At 38.0% G+C, this 14,168-nt stretch overlaps 1 pseudogene; it reads right to left on the bottom strand.

Annotated features, from left to right (window-relative positions):
• Nucleotides 1-11,406: 11,406 nt before the first annotated feature.
• Nucleotides 11,407-14,168, bottom strand: LOC140508169 (uncharacterized; annotated as a pseudogene).

The following is a 14,168-nucleotide window of genomic DNA, read 5'->3' as shown; positions in this document are numbered from 1 at the left end:
CCCCAGAGTTTCTCCCTCCTTCCTCACCAGGCACCACTGGATCAATGATGTTAGAATGGTGTATTTGGATCTTATGCTGCCTCTGTGGTTCTCTACTTCACTCATTTTCTGGATAGTATAGGTCTGCTAATTGCAGGAGAATGATGGCTATTCTAAACTCTGAGGTAAAAACAACAATAAAAGAAAACATAGATGTTTCAGATATTCAAGGCTGACTTACAAACCAACCAACCACCTTGCTGGAACCCTTGAGGGCAGGTTTCCTTATGAAAAAACTTTTGAGCCTTCTCCTATTCCTAGAACTCAGTTGTGCTCCAAATTAGAGCAGCCTCCTCACCTATGCTAGGGATTTTTAATTTGTTTTCTCTTCTTTCATGTACACTGTTGCTTTTGGTTACAGTTTACGGTGGATGTGTGTGGGGAAAAAATGTATCTTTGGGAAAACAATTACAGTTTATAAATATGGAAAAAAGAAACAGAATCAGTTTCTCTGTTAAGTAAAAGTTTGTCCTAAGAATAAAAATAATGTGACTCCCCATTACCAAGGGTTTGTTCAAGAACAAACAGAATTGGATTCACCTTACCAAAAGTTTGACCAAGGAACAAACAGAATCAGGCTGTACATGGGCTTTAATGTCCTTATGTATTCTCGTTAAACCAGAGAATCATGCTTTGCATCAGAGTCAGAAAATGATTCTCAACTCACAGTAAACAAGCCGAAAAAGACCCTTTTTACGCTTAGGGCAATTCCAGATCAGGATGCCTGTGTCAACCCAAAGTTATACTTTCCTTATGTGTTAGCCAAAATATGAGGAAGGAATTTTTTAATAGTATAGATTACAAATAAAATAAGTTGCAAACTATCAATTGAAATTATAGATCCAGGATGTCTGTGTTTCTTTTATCATTAACATGACAATGTATATAGATATAGATAGATGGATAGCATAACGTTTCCATAAAATACAAAGATAACAAAAAGCCTGATTATTCAAGATAGTGTCCAGTTCAACACACTCACAAACAGAAGAATGCTCCTGGTCTGGCCTCATCTGGCCTTGTAGTTGCTGACACAGGAAAGGACATTTTTGTTTCACTCAGAGAGCAAAGCAAAGCATGTCTGTTATGCCAGAGCATGCCAAGCTTATTTTACTCAGCATCAATTCATATAAGTCTTTCCAGGCTTTTCTGAAGTCCTCCTGTTTGTCATTTCTTCTAGTCGACCAGAAAAAATCCTCATATACTATGGTTGTTGTACAAAGTTCTCCTGGTTCTGCTCCTTTTGCTCAGCATCAGATAATATAAGTCTTTCCAGGCCTCTCTGAAGTCTTCCTGTTCATCATTTCTTTTAGCACAATAGTATTCCATTACATTCATATACCATAATTTATTCAGCCATTCCCCAATTGATGGGCATCCCCTTGATTTCCAGTTTTTGGCCACCACAAACAGTGCTGCTATAAATATTTTTGTGTATGTGGGACCCTTTCCCATTTTTATGATTTCTTGGGGATACAGTCCTAGAAACAGTTGCTGGGTCAAAGAGTATGCACATTTTGTAGCCCTTTTGGGCATAGTTCCAAATTGCTCTCCAGAATGGTTAGATCAACTCACAGCTCCACCAAAAATGAATTAGTGTTCCAACTCTCCCACATCTTCTTCAACATTTATCCTCTTCCTGTTTGGTCATGTTAGTCAATATGGTGTGATGTGGTACCTCAAATTTGTTTTTATTTGCATCTCTCTAATCAATAGTGAGTTAGAGCATTTTTTATGTGACTATCGATAGCTTTAATTTCTTCCTCTGAAACTGCCTATTCATATGCTTTAACCATTTATCAAATGGGGAATTACTTGAATTCTTGTACATTTGACTCAGTTCTCTATATATTTTAGAAATTAGGCCTTTATCAGAGACACTAGTTGCAAAAATTCTTTCCCACTTTTCTGCTTCCCTTCTAATCTTGGTTGCATTGGGTTTGGTTGTGCAAAAACTTTTGAGTTTAATGTAATCAAAATTATCCATTTTGCACTTCATAATGCTTTCTATCTCTTGTTTAGTCGAAAATTCTTCCCTTCACATTGGTGGAAGGGGTAATGAGAATGCAAGGCATTTAGGCGTGAGCAGAGGGAAGAGATGGGGAGAAAATTTGGAACTCAAAATTTTGTGGAAATGAATGTTGAAAACTTAAAATAAATTAAATTTCTCCCTTCTCCATAAATCTGATAAATACACTATTCCTGGCTCCACTAATTTGTTTACAGTATCAATCTTTATACCTAGATCATGTACCCATTTGGACTTGATTCTTGTATATGGTGTCAGGCTTCGGTCTATGCCTAGCATCCACTACGCTGTTATCCACTTTTCCCAGCAATTTTTGTCAAGTAGTTAGTTCTTATCCCAGAAGCTGGGGTCTTTGGGTTTATCAAACAATAGATTGCTATATTCATTGAGACTGTGTCTTGAGTACCTAGCATATTCCACTTGTCTACCTTTCTGTTTCTTAGCCTGTACCAAGTGCATTTGACAATTGCTGCTTTACAACACAATTTGAGATCTGGTAGAGCTATGCCACCTTCCCTAGCATTTCTTTTCATTAGTTCCCTTGATATTCTGGACCTTTTGTTCTTTCAGATGCACAAACAAATCAATCCATTCAAGACTAGGAGGGAAACAGAAAACTGGGAAAGAAACCAGTGTCTCTGATAAAGTCCTCGCTTATAAAATATATAGAGACTTGAGTCAAATTTATAAGAATACAAGTCATTCCCCAATTGATAAATGGTCAAATGATATGAACAGGCAGTTTTCAGATGAAGAAATTAAAGCTATCTACATAGTCATATGCAAAAATGCTGTAAATCACTATTGATGAGAGAAATGCAAATCAAAACAACTCTTAGATACCACATCACATCTATCAGAGTGGCTAACATGATAAGACAGGAAAATGATAAATGCTGGAGAAGATGTGGGAAAATTGGAACACTAATGCATTGTTGGTGGAATTGTGAAATGATCCAATCATTCTGGAGAGCAATTTAGAACTATACACAAAGGGCTATACAACTGTGCATACCCTTTACTCATCCATACTACTTCTAGGTCTGTATCATAAAGAGATCATACAAATGGAAAAAGGACCCAAGTGTACAAAAATACTTAGAGCAGCTCTTTTTGTGGTGGCAAAGAATCAGAAATTGAGGGGATGTCTATCAGTTGGGAAATGGCTAGACAAATTGTGGTATATGAATGAAATGTAATAGTGTTATAAGAAATGATGAGCAGACAAACTTCAGAAAAACCTATAAAGACTTATATTAAGTGATGCTGAGTGAAGTGAGCAGAGTCATGAAACATTGTAAAGTTACAGTTACATTGTGAGATGGCTAAATTTCCTAGACTTGGCTCTTCTCAGCAATGAAAGGTTCTAAGACAACTCCAAAAGGCTCATGATGGAAAATGCTTTCCACATCTGTAATGGTAATTTAAAGAATATAATAGTAATTTAAATGGGAAGATTTTTCCCATTCATTAATAAGCCCATGTGACCTGCCTGGTTCACATGGAAGTCTGAGTCACATGAGTCTGTGGTGGGAGGAACTTGCTGAATGAGTGGAACAGGAAGGGGTGGAGAAAGAAGAGTGGAGCAGAACTGAGAGGAAGTTGGTCAGAGAGCCCACACAGCTGGGGAAGGCAGCTGATTAGCATGAGTGGGAGAGCTTGTTTATGACTGGTATAATGGAGGTGGTTTGTGGGAAACTTATTAGAAGGAAGGCTAGGGGATGGTGTTGCCCTCTGCATGATTATTGTGTACAGATTTCTTTGTTACTATAGTGGATTTGGCTTTCTGATTTCTAAATAAAAGTTTTGGCTCTGTGTTCCATGTGAAGAGTCTTTTATTTCATGCTTCAGAATTGTGGCAGCATATTCATAGCTGTAACCACAGTGAATATCATGTTGGCACTACAACTTCCAGAGAAAGAACTATGGAATGGGAATGCTGATTGAAGCATATAATTTTGTCTCTCTCTTTTTGAAAATTTATTCTTTGTCTTGGTCTCTCCCATTGATTCTAATTTCCTCTGTACAATATGACATGTGAAAATAGACTTAATATGAGTGTGCATGTTGAGCCAATATCAATTTACATGCTGACTTGGGGTTCAGAGAGATGAGCAATGGGGAGAAAATTTGGAACTGGAAATCTAATGAAAGTGAATGTTGAAAACTAAAAATAAATAAATTAAATTTAAAAAATATAAAATCACAAAAAAAGAAAGTAGCTGGCGCTATACTTTTGAGGTGCTGGAGGCAAATGGCCCTTAGGAAACTTGAAATTCTATATGGCAGCTGCAACTGTAAATCCAGATTTGATTGCACTGTTTCTCCTTATGATGAGTGCTGTGTTCTACCAAAGCCACAACTGGAATGGCTGACCCTCCACAGGTAGATCAGACACTTAGAATTTAGCATTAAGGTGATATGCTTAGGAACTGTAAGAACAAGAACTAAAAGGCATTGAATGAGAATTACTCTATTCTACTCTCTGAATGCAAACACTCTTGAGTGTCAAATGGACAGAAGAATAAAATGATTTTTCTATGGAAGATTGCTCAGAAATGAATGGATGTCATTCTGTGGGAATTTCTTTTCATGTTTTAAATCTATAACTTTGTTTATGTTACTATTATTATGAATCTAATTTTTCTCAGATTGGGATTTTGGGGAAACTCTGGTATAAAAATGCTAATTTGAAAAATGAGTGCTAGAGGCTGACACAATGTGTCCTTACATCATGAACTCCTCTCTTGGTCTGGATGCTGTGAAATTATGAATTAAGCTGTGAGAGAAGGAGGTTACAATATGTAACCTGAAGTTGAAGAGCAATCTGAAGTATTTAACTGGGCATATTTTACTTTAAAACAACTAATAATATGAACTTACTGTTTGAGAAAAGTACAAAGTCAATTTTTCTTTTTTGTAAAGCTTTAGGGGAACTTAGCAAGGGCTTTGGCCCCTTCTGTTTGGGTAAGCTCATTAAATCTTATTGGTCCTCAAGAAGAAGCTGCTGAAAAGTGGGCATCCAGTTCTAAAGTGATGAAGTGCTCCACTGAGTAACCAAGACCTCTCACAGCTCAAGGCGGGGAAGGGGGAGCAGAGTGGCAGGAGAGACCTGGTGGAAAGGGCAATAAGTAAAGGCAGGAACTGTGTGTGGTTCAGGGTCCCATGCTGGTTCCTACATCAGCAGAGCTGATTTCCAGAAGGCTGAGATATCTCAGCTCCAAAGGAAGGCAGAGGGAGCTGTGGCCCAGGGGAGGAGGGCAGAGACATACCACCTCCAGAGGAAAGAGGCTTTACTTTAAACCTCCCCGCTGTCATTTACAAGTTTGTATCTAATATAGAAGGGACTTTTATCTGATGGACTATCTATTGGTCCACTGATTTTGAAAAGTATAAATCTCATTTGGAACACTATGTATTGAACTGACATCTTTGAGTCATCTTACTCTCAACAAACCTGAACTTTGATTCCAAAAGGGCCTTCTTCCCTCACTAGAGGTGGTATTGTCAGATCTTGAGGGGCAGAAAATAAGAGATTGCCTCACATTTTTTTGAACTGGGGGATTTGATGACGTTCATTCAAGAAGCATTTACACATCCATCAATAAACATTTTTAGGCACCTACTATGTGCCAAGTGCTATGCTCACTGCTGAGGATACAAAGTAAGATTAAACAGTCCTTTCCCTTTGTGTTTCCTTACAAGACTGCTCTTCCTGTCTTCATTGTCCTCCTGGTTCTGCTCACTTCACATTGCAGCAGTTCACATCATTCCTCCCAGGTAATTTTTAAACCTCCTCTTTGTCATTTCTTACAGCATAATAACATGCCCTCACATTCTCATACCATAACACAGTCATTCCACAATTGATTGGTATCTCCTCCATTTCCAATTCTCTGAAACCACAAGAAGAGCTGCTAGAAATACTTCTGTACATCTAGAGCTTTTTCCTTTTCTTGTTATCTCCTTTGAGAAAAGATCATGTAACAGCCTTGCTGGTCCAAAGGAAAGCAAAGTTACGTAGCCCTTTGGGCAAAAAGCCACATTTTGTTTCAGATTGGATAGAGTAGTTCACAACTCCACCATAACATATTACTGCAGCTACTTTCCCACCTCCACTCCCAGCATTTGTCATTTTCCTTTTCTCCCATCTTACCCTGTCTCATGAATGGGAAGTGGAACCTCAGTGGTTTTTCATTTACATTTCTCTATTAGTGATTTAGATAAATTCTTCACATGACTATTACTGTCTTAGATTTCTTCCTTCAAAAAATCCCTCTTTGTGTATTTTAACCATCTATCAACTAGGGAATGAGTAAGTTAGACTCAGTTCTTTATATATTTGAGAAATGAGACTTTCTTGAAGAAACTTAAAATTCCAGTTTCCTGATTTTATTTTCATTCTGGCTCCATTTTATTTTGTTTACATTAAACCATTTACATTTTATGTAATCAAAATTACTTGTTTTGTCTTCTGCAAACCCTAATCTTTTGTTTCATCAAGGAGTCTTCTAATTAATTTATTAAAGTCAGAAGTAAAGTCTTATCTACATGAAAACAGGAGGATGATTCTTACCCAATATTAATCACAATCTCAACTGAACTAAGTGGTATAAAACTGTTTCTGTGCAAGTGAAGAAAACATTTGTTATGATTGAGTCATTTCTGTCACAGCCAACACATCCTTACCCCATTTGGGCTTTTTTGGCAAAGGTACTGGAGTGGTTTACCATTTCTCTCTTTTAATTTTTTAAATGTTTATTTATTTATTTTTAGTTTTCAACATTCATTTACACAAAATTTCAAGTTCCAAATTTCTCCCCATCTCTCCCTTCCTCCCATAATACCTTGTATTCTGATTACCCCTTCCTTCAATCTGCCCTCCCTTCTGTCACACTCCTCCCTTCCCTTATCACCATCTTCTCTCTTTTCTTGTAGGGCAAGATAGATTTCTATACCCCATTGCCTGTATTTCTTATTTCCCAGTTGTAGGCAAAAACTGTTCTCAACATTCATACCTAAAATTTTGAGTTCCAGCTTATCTCCCAGGAACTCCCTCCTCACCCATCCCCATAGAGAAGGCAAGAAATTCAATATAGGCTATATATGTTTATTTTTGCAAAAAATTTCCATAATAGTCATGTTGTTTAAGACTAACTATATTTCTCTTCATCCTATCCTGCCCCCCATTTATTCTGTTCTCTCTTTTGACCTTGTCCCTCCTCAAAAATGTTTACTTCCAGTTACTCCCTCCTCCAATTTGGCCTCCCTTCTCATTCTCCTCACTCCACTTGTCCCCTTCTCCCCTGCTTTCAATTTTCATACCAAATTGAGTGTGCATGTTATTCCTTCCTTAAGCCAAATGTGAAAAGAGTAAGCTTCACTTTTTCTCCTCTCACCTCCTCCCTTTTCTCCTCCATTAAAAAAGCTTTTTCTTGCCTCTTTTATGAGAGATAATTTACCTCATTCCATTTCTCCCTTTGTCCTCACAATATATTCCTCTGTCACCCCTTAATTTTATTTTTTTGATGTCATCCCTTCTGATTCAACTCATGCTATGCTCTCTGTCTCTGTCATATATATGTATATGTATATATACATGTAAGTATATATACATGTATGTATATATACATACATATATGTATATGTATATATACATGTAAGTATATATACATGTATGTATATATACATACATATATGTATATGCGTGTGTGTGTGTGTGTATAATCCCTCCAACTACTCAAATACCGAGAAAAGTCTCAAGAGTTACAAATATTATCTTTTTCCATGCAGGAATGAAAGATTTCAACTTTAGAAAGTCCCTTATGATTTTTCTTTGCTGCTTACCTTTTCATGCTTCTCTTGATTTTTGTGTTTGAAAGTCAGATTTTCTATTTTCTATTCACTTCTGGTCTTTTCATCAAGAATGTTTGAAAGTCCTCTATTTCATTCAATGACTATTTTTTCCCCTGAAGTATTATACTCAGTTTTGCTGGGTAGGTGATTCTTGTTTTTAATCCTAGTTCATTTGACTTCTGGAATATCATATTCCAAGCCCTTCAGTCCTTTAATGTAGAAACTGCTAGATATTGTGTTATCCTGATTGTATTTTCACAATCCTAGAATTGTTCCTTTCTAGCCACTTACAATATTTTCTCCTTGACCTGGGAACTCTGGAATTTGACTACAGTATTCCTAGGAGTTTCTCTTTTCAGATCTCTTTGAGGAGGTGATTAGTGGATTCTTTCAATATTTATTTTGCCCTCTGATTCTAGAATATTAGGGCAATTTTCATGAAAAATTTCTTGATAGATGATATCTAGGCTTTTTTTTTTTTTATCATGGCTTTCAGGTAGCCCCATAATTTTTAAATTGTCTCTCCTGTATCTATTTTCCAGATCTGTTGTTTTTCCAAAGAGATATTTCACATTATCTTCTCTTTCTTCATTCTTTTGGTTTTGTTTTGTAATTTCTTGATTTCTCACAAAGTCATTAGCTTCCATCTCCTCCATTCTAATTTTTAAAGAACTATTTTCTTCAGTGAGTTTTTGAACCTCCTTTTCCATTTGACTAATTCTGCTTTTTAAAGCATTCTTCTCCTCATTGACTTTTTGGACCTCTTTTGCCAATTGAGTTAGCCTATTTTTGAAGGTGATATTTCCTTCAGCATTTTGGGGGGGGGGGAGGTCTCCTTTGGCAAGGTATTGACATACTTTTCATGATTTTCTTGCATCACTCCCATTTCTCTTCCCAGTTTTTCCTCCACCTCTCTTACTTGATTTTCAAAGTCCTTTTTGAGCTCTTCCATGGCCTAAGACAATTGCATATTTATTTTGGAGGTTTTGCATGCAGAAGTCTCAATTTCTTCTGATGGTATGCATTGTTCTTCCTCATCCAAAAGGGTGGAAGAAAATACACCTTCACCAAGAAAGTAACCTTTAACATTCTTATTTTTCCCCCCTTTTCAACATTTTCCTAGCCAGTTACTTGACTTTGAGTCCTTTGTCAAGAGGAGGTCCCTGTACTCTAAGGACCTGTAAGTCTTTGGTTCCTCCAAGGTGGCACAATGAAGGGAGAGGAATTTGCTCCTTCCTGGCCTGTGCTGTGATCTGGGAGCAACCAAATACTTTTCTGCCCAGAATCTGTGAGTAGGATTCCCTCTGCCCAACTGCCTCCAGCTCCACCACTGTCATTGCTCCTCCTCACTCCAGGGACAAGCTCAGGGTTGAGATTCAGATCAGCTGCTCAGTTTCCCCAGAGGCTTTAGGAGGAGTGCTCCAAAAATGGACGCTGTTGCTGCTGCAGTGACTGCTGCCAGCAGTCTAGACCACATTCTCTTCCCCTGTGTGAAGGAGTTTTCTCATTAACTTTTCAAGCTGTCTTTTGCATTTTGGGGTTGAGCAATCTGGGAACTACTGCCAGTGGTTCCCTGAAGCCTGTTCTGGGTCCTGTCCCTGCTGTGCAGTCCATGCTGGGCTCTGCTCTGTGCCTAGTGTGATAGAGCTTTCCTGCCAGCTTTCCAGGCTGCCTTGGGTTGGAAATCTCTTTCACTCTGTCATTTTGTGGCTTCTGCTCCTGTACAATTTGTTTAGAGTCATTTTTTACAGATATTTTATGGGCTATGTGCGGGAACTTCTACAGGTCCACCTTTCGATTCCAACATCTTCGCTCTGCCCCATAAACAAAATTTAAAAGGTTGACTTAAAAAAATTGGTATACACTACAATCCAATAAAAAATTGTAATTAGTGAGGGAAATCTAAAGAAAGTATTCCGACTTCAATAATATAGTACTAACAAATAAGTGGGTCAAAAACAAATGATAGGAATAGTAATTATACCAAAGAAAATGATGAAAAAACACAATATAGTAAAACTTCTGAGATGAAGCCAAGGTGGTCCCTAGGGGGAGACAGATATAAATATATGTAGAGATAAAGATATACTCTCATCAGCACAAAAGAAAGAAAAGAAAATCAAATGAATTGAGCATGGAACTACACTAGAAACACATTCATCAATCAACAGTCTTTAGTGATTGCCTACCAACTGCCAGACACTATGCTAGGTACTGGGAACACAAAGACAAGAACAAAACCATCCCTGTCCTCAAGGAACTTACATTCTATCAGAGAGACACAAATTACATAAATAAGTAGAGAGTACATGGCAGATGGAGAGAGCCTCAGTGACTGAGGGGATCAGGAAAGGCTCCAAGTAGAGACATGTCTGCAGTAGTTTGGAGGGAAGTAAAGTCTCCCACAAGGCAGAGGTGATGGCAAAGCAGGAGCACCTTTGGGGTAGGGGGAAAAGCACAAATAAGGGAGGGGACAAGTTCTAAGTAAGGAACAAGCAGGGGGCCAGGAGGGAAGGGGAGTGACAGGAAAGATGGGAAGGCAGGCCAGAGGTGTTTAGATGTTATCCCAGAGGCAACAGAGAGCCCCTGGGGCTCATTGATTAGGGGAGTGACTCAGAACAGTATTTTAGGAAAACTGCAAAGTAAAAATCCTTATATGAACACAAAAACTGAAATTCTGAAAACAGAAGAACAAAACTGCAGATAAAAACAACTATTGAGATAGTAAGTACACCACGTTTTCTGAAGGATGAATAAAACAGAAACCATTAGCTAAACTGATAAAAGAGAAAAACCACATCACATTTTTTAAAAAATATATCAGGAGGAATTCACAACAAATAAAACACAGTTTCAGAAACTATTATATCTACTTGTTTGATAAAAACCTGAAAACATATGAAATCATACTTGCAAAAAATATAATATACTCCGATTAACAGAACAAGATGCTGAGAACTTAGAAAAATTTGATCTCAAAAGCAGAATTTGAATAAACCATAAACTAACTCCCAAAGTGAGGGTGAGAAGGTACAAGAACAATGTCAGGTACACATACAAGTGAATTCTATCAAATACTTAAAGAACAATTAGACTCCATATGACATAAACTATATACAAAAATGAAAATAGAGGCATCTTATGAAATACCTGCTGAGATAGAAATGGTCCTGAGATCCAAATCATAAGAGAGACAAGAGAGCAACAAGTCTTTATCAAGTAGAAGCCACATTGTTACATCCCCACTGTTGGTTCACATTATGGAATCTCTGGTGTTTGAAAAGGGATAGAGTACCCTAAGTTTTTTTTCCAAAGAATATTACATTCATAAAGCTTTTTATTCATATGAATCATTTGATGCTTCCTAAGGTTTCAAATGAAGCCTTTCCCCAGTTCGTTACTTTGATGTTTTCTTCATGATGAATTCTCTGATGTTCATTAATATATTTGTACATATGAAAGCTTTTCTACATTCATTGCACTCAAAAGAGCTTCTCTCTGGTGTGACTTATGTGGTGTTGGTTATGGCTTACCCTATGCCTGAAAGCTTTCCCACATTCTTTACATTTGAAGGACTTTTCTCCAGTTTCAGTTCTCTGATGTACACTAAGGTGTCCCCTCTGGTTGAAGGTTTTACCACAGTCATTACATGCAAAAGGTTTCACTCCAGTATGAATTCTCTGATTTACATTGAGGTCTCCTCTGTGGCTGAAAGCTTTTCCACATTCATTGCATTCAAAATTTTTCTCTCCAGTATGAACACTCTGATATCCATTAAGGTTTTTCCTATGGTTGAAGGCTTTCCCACACTCATTGCAAGCAAAGGGTTTCTCTCTAGTATGACTTCTGTGATGCTGAGAAAGGCATGAGGCATTTGGCAAGGCTTTCATGCAAAGATTACATTCAAAGGTTTTCTCTCCCATATGGATTTTCTTATGTTCCCTAAGTTTCCCCTCGTGTCTGAAGGCTTTCCTGTGTTGATTGCATTTATAGGGTTATCCTCCAGTATGAATTGTCTTATGATAAGATATTCCCTCTGTCTGAAAGCTTTCCCACATTCACTACATTCAAAGGGTTTTTCTCCTGTATGTATGCTGTGGTGCTGATTAAGTCTTCCCTGGTGCTTGAAGGCTTTCCCACACTTAGTACATTCGAAGGGTTTCTCTCCAGTATGAATTCTTTGGTGTGTATTCAGGTGAAGGCTTTCTCCCATTCATTATATTTGAGTGAAATAAGGAAACTGTGAAGACTTTTCAAAATAAAATATGAGGAATATTGTATTTTCTAAATAAAATTTCTTTTCCATAAGGCCTCTCTTTCTGGATACCTGATGTCCAGGAATCCAGCCTTGTGGGCAATTGAGCCCTTCCCTTCCCTTCTCTATGTGAAAGTGCTGTGGATTGTAGTCAAAATTTGGAAGTTACTCTGATCTCCCCTTCATTTGTTATACTGTTGCCACATCGACAGTACAAGCTCCCCTTTTCCCCCTCCCCTCCTTTTTACTTTAGTTATAGAATAGTCACATCAGCAGTTAGTTATGTATTAAATAAGGAAATGTGTTGAGATAGGTGATTATTTCCTGGGGTTTGTCTAGTTTTTCGCACTTAGACTGTAAGGCAGCCTCCTAGCCAATGGAGAGGTGGGATAGTGGGGAGGTGGGATTCTCTGCGTTAGGATATATAATGGTGTTTTTTCCTCTGTAAGTGGCCTCCTTCCATCAGCCCCATCCTGGTGGAGGGATGCCTCTTTCTTGTGAGAAATGAATAAAATATTTTCTGTTCTTCCCTTGAGAAGCCTCTTAATTTATTTAAAATTTTGGGTAAGGGTCTTTTTAACCCACACACATTCCTGTGATTTCTCTCCAGTATGAGTGCTCTGATGTCTATTAAGTTTTCCCTTGTGGATGAAGGCTTTCCCACATTCATTGCATTTATAGGGTTTCTCTCCAGAATGAATTCTCTGATTTTGAGTAAGATGTGATCTTTGGGTGAAGCTTTTCCCACGTTCATTACATTCATGTGGTTTCTCTCCAGTATGAATTTTCTCTTGTGCATTTCTCCTCTGGCTAAAGGTATCTCTACATTCAGTACACTCAAAAGGTTTCCCTCCAGTAGGAACTCTCTGATGTTTGTTAAGGCTTCCCCTGTACCTGAATGTTTTCCCACATTCTTTACATACATATAGTTGGTCTCCAAAGTATACTGTATAGAATTCAATAAGATCTGAATGGTAACTGAAGGGCTTTCTGAATCCTAAGGATGTTACATTATGAATCGTTAGGTCCGAAAACTGCATGAAGTGTTTACTCTGATTAATTTCTGTAGAAGTACTTTTGTGGTACAAAGACTGAGACCAGACTGAAACTTTCCTCAAATATTTTACATTCCTGGGCATTAACCTAAGAAGATTCTCTGTCAGAAACTGCTATTTGTCTGTATTGCTTCTCCCCCATGTCCTTCTCTTTCTCTAATCTGACATCAAATTCCCAAGTTTCTTCTATCTTGAAATCTCAAGGACCCTCTTTTGTGAATTTCTTCTTAGAGGATACCCTTGTACAATTGATGGAGTTCAGACTCTGGGAACCTCCCTGAACTTCCCTTGAATCTTCCCACTTAATCTAGCCTTTCATATTTAAATCTGTTGCCCTTGGCCTAGCCTGGCCTTCCATTGTCTGTTACCTCTGGATTGCCCCATTTGCTTCCCACACAAACCCTCTATTGCCTGATATCTCCTGATTGCCTCCAGCTGTTTCCAACCCTTGACCAGTCACCCCAGTCCCATTGAGGTCCTTTTTGGACTTCTCAAGACCCTTCCTAAACCCTTTCTCCCATCACCCTAGACTCCCAGACCACCCTCAGATCCCTCCTATAGTTTTTTCTGCATTTAAGTTCCATCTTGCCTTCACAAATGCACTCAGATTTAATCCAGCTCAGACTCTGTCTACCTCAGATTCTATCTGGCCCATTTGTGAATACAAGTATTACAAATGCTTAGGCTCCTTAAGAGCTAACCCAATATGGCAAATCTTTAATAAACTTTGTTTATCTTTGGCTTTAAGAAGACTTGAGTCGAATTCATTTGAGCAGAATCTGGCATGTCAGTATTTCAGGGTCCCCAGCACCCCTGAACCTCAGCACAATCACCCTGATTTGCTGCTGAGTCCTTTGTTTCACACCTAATCTCCAAACTAAGTGAATCTGAAAGAAACAAACAAGTGTCAATATTCATGGTCCTCTGAACTGGG

Source organism: Notamacropus eugenii, chromosome 5 (genome assembly GCF_028372415.1).
Source record: "Notamacropus eugenii isolate mMacEug1 chromosome 5, mMacEug1.pri_v2, whole genome shotgun sequence".
Lineage (NCBI taxonomy): Eukaryota > Metazoa > Chordata > Mammalia > Diprotodontia > Macropodidae > Notamacropus > Notamacropus eugenii.
This window is presented reverse-complemented; position numbering and strand designations above follow the sequence as displayed.